Here is a 3,520-nt window from a genome sequence, read left to right on the forward strand (position 1 = left end):
ACATGTTTGGTAATCATGACAATATAAGTATCATTGTTTTGTTCAGTTCGGATTATTTCGCTAAAATATATTATATTGCGTATATTTTTTCATTTAATTTCATTGGATATTTGTGCCAATATATGGTACTACTTTAGTCTTCATATAAGGCAAGAAATTAAGACTAATTGGGAGCTCTACAAGAGAGTATTCAAGAAGTCAGAAGTAAGGGCTAGACGTAATTTGACTGGAATAAATCAAATAAGCTAGGTGAAATTAGAAGTAGCACGTTGGTCGAGGGGGAGACAAGATTAGGTTTTGGGAAGATAGATGGTGGGGGAATTACTCTTTTGAGGAACTTTACCCGTCTCTATTCCAGATTTTGATGCCCATAATCATCATATTTCTTAATTTGCACAATTCAATTCTTCATCCAACCCTTCTAAACTTTCTTGGCATTTTATTTTTGGCGGGATCCCAAGGATGATGAGGCAATTGAGTTAGGTTCTTTGATCGAGTCTTTAGAGAGGGACAAATTGATCGAGGGTGCAGATGATAAGAGGGAGTGGGTTTGGGATTCTGCAGGGCTATTTTTTGTGAAATCTTTTTTCGAGTCTTTCTTTTCAGATTCTAGTTATCCTTCTTTTTTTCTTTATCAAGCAATTTGAAAAGCGCCTATTGCATCCAAGGTGCAAGTTTTCTCGAGGATTATAGTGCTTGGGAAATTACCGTCGTCTGTGATGTAAAAAAAGTTCCCTACTTGTTCTTGTCCAAATTGGTGTGTATATGTCGGCAAGAGGAGGAGACTCTGGACTATTTGATCGTCCATTTTTTTTTTCATGTTTTTGGTTTAAAGCTTTGGCGGAGTTCGGCTTTGGTGTCTCTGAGATCAACTTGGGATTTATTCGAGGTTGATATTGGACATGATTTGGGGAAGGGAAAAAATTTTATGGAATTTGGTGGTTCATTATTTGAGTTGGTCCATGTGGATGGGGAAGAATAGGAGGATCTTTGAAGATCAAGAAGGCTCTATTGAGGAATGCTGAGACAAGGTTTCATGCTGGAGTTCGAGGATTGTAGAGTTTAAATCGTTCTCGGTCTCATATTTGTATATGAATTGAGGTCCGATATGATGTTTATCTATTTTGTGTATGGATCTCACTTCGTCTTATGTGGACCTCTGGTTCGCTTTTTGTAACTAATTAGTATCGTTTCTTAAAAAAAAAAAGTAGCACGTTGGTCAGAACTAAGAAAACTTATCATTTGTATTTTCAAAATTTAAGACAAATTATTGGTTCCGAGATGCAATAAACTCAAATTTTACTTCGAGTTATTTTCCTAGTCTGTTCTTTTTCGGAGATTATGTCACAACCGATTCCTCAATTGAGAGAATTCAGTTTTTATTTTAGAATTTTAGTAAAGTAAGTTCGTTCATTCGTTAGTTCTCGTCCAATAAGCTTAATTATATACTCAAGTTTTTTTGAGAAAATTAAAAATAAGAAATCAAGTTTAGATCATTTTTCACGCTCACAAATAAAATTCTAGAAGAACCTTTTGATCAGTTACTATGTTGCATGGATACGGATACGGGTATCGTATCGAATATTATACGGATAAGGCGATACGACAAATTTTGAAAATATAAGATATGATACGACAAAGATACGACAATTATTAATATATATACATATATATATATATATATATTAGAGATATATATATTCAATTTTTTTTGCCGAAATGTATCCCCGCCGTGTCCATGGCATATCTGAACCATTTCCAAAACGTATCCAACTGGTCAAACCTACAAAAAGTCAACAACACGGATTTTGTTGTATTCGACACGTGTATCAGCGTGTCGTATCCATATCTGTGTCCGATATTTCAGGAAAAAAAAATTAAGAGTATCCATGCTACATTGATCAGGTATGATCACAATGGGCGATTCATTTTAAGTTCAAAAATTCCGGTTGGGACGAGGTGCCACACGGTGTGAAAATTTAAAAAAATTGTAAACATGTTGCCATGTCAAGCATTGAAAAAATCATTTTAAGTGCATAGATTATCAGCCTTTATAATTTGAGAAGTTCTCTCACAAGAAAACAAAGTCTTGACTAATGCCTGAGAGTTTAAAACCTTGAACGTATTATAGCGACTTTTTGTTATCTCCAGAACAGTACAGAAAATAATAGCAGCTTAAAAGGGAAACTAAAGAGATATGCATGAAATATGACAAACAAATAATAGCGATTTTTACGTAAAATTTGACACAACAAAATCGAAGCAACGAGCATACCTTAATTGTCGTTACAAGACTCAACCTGAACAGAGGAAAAACATCTAGTATTAAAAGTGTTCATCAGAAATCCTATCAATTTATCCCACGATTGATGAAAATAAACTAAATCTAAATTAACTATAAATGCATCATATCCTTCTTTTTAAATAACAAAAACTCCAGCCCACATCTATCACCCATAAATTAACAAAAACTCCAGCCCACTTTGTATCACCCATATGAAAATCTAGATATCATGTCATCAATAGAGTTCAAGTTAGTTTATCTATCTAATAATTTTTCCAGCACGATCCCTTCAATGTTCGGCAGAAGTTTAGCACTGTGAGATCTTTGTCCCTGTGTTATACGTGCATAAAAGCACCACATAGCAAACCAAGACGCCAACTAAGATTCTAACACACTAATACTGCGACCAGAATAAAAGCAATGAATAGCTGGGGATTAACTACGTGCCAATCAAATTTGAACAAATACAATCACACTCAAATCTTCGTCATAATTAAATGTACAAGGAAAATATATCATACAAAACAATGTTCTCACATGAATCATTCAACTTGTATTCAGTTCCAAAAACAATCAACATCCTATTAAAGATATGAAAATATTGATTTCCACCAGTAAACTAATAAATAATTCCTCATTTTTTTAACTTCATTGTTTTTGTCGTGTAAATGAATCAAACAATCAAAATACTTCAACCGCATGTTTTTATCTTCTAGAATTTCGATACCCATGGCCTCATCTCACATTTTAATCACCAGCCTCAGTTTCCAGGTACCAATAAAAATGATTTAGAAGAACCATTTAAAGAAAAAAAAAAGATCCAATGGAAAAATAAAGTAAACCAGTTAATCTAAAAAACGCACAGACGGCCAAACATGAACAGCTAAGAGGCAAGAATCAAAATTTCATACGACACCATAAAAAATTTCAACATACAACCAAAACCCTCAACGACTAACCCCCAAACAATCCTAACCAATGTGGGGAAAAAAGCGATAAACTCCAATTTCACATCAGGGCATATGTCGACCTCCCAGGAACAAGATCGCATTAAAGCGCCAATTTTTATCTCCCTCGGAGTCCTAACAGACAAGTACCATCCTAACAAATTCTTAAAATCTTCAACGACACAAAAAACAAGATTAAACCAACCTATCAGCCATGCTAGAAATAGTCTTGAAGGCCAGGACAATAGCCCGGTCTGGATCCCCACCCCGATTCTGCAAGCGGGCCAGA

At 34.7% G+C, this 3,520-nt stretch overlaps 1 long non-coding RNA gene across 1 annotated transcript; it reads right to left on the reverse strand.

Moving 5' to 3' along the window:
* Window positions 1-948: 948 nt before the first annotated feature.
* On the reverse strand, window positions 949-3,520 carry LOC140966690 (uncharacterized). The gene is made up of 2 exons (XR_012173423.1): window positions 3,437-3,520; window positions 949-2,300 (listed from the first exon to the last, which is right to left on the reverse strand). It is a non-coding gene; the product is annotated as an uncharacterized lncRNA (long non-coding RNA).

Source organism: Primulina huaijiensis, unplaced genomic scaffold (genome assembly GCF_012295235.1).
Source record: "Primulina huaijiensis isolate GDHJ02 unplaced genomic scaffold, ASM1229523v2 scaffold207712, whole genome shotgun sequence".
Taxonomy (NCBI): Eukaryota; Viridiplantae; Streptophyta; class Magnoliopsida; order Lamiales; family Gesneriaceae; genus Primulina; species Primulina huaijiensis.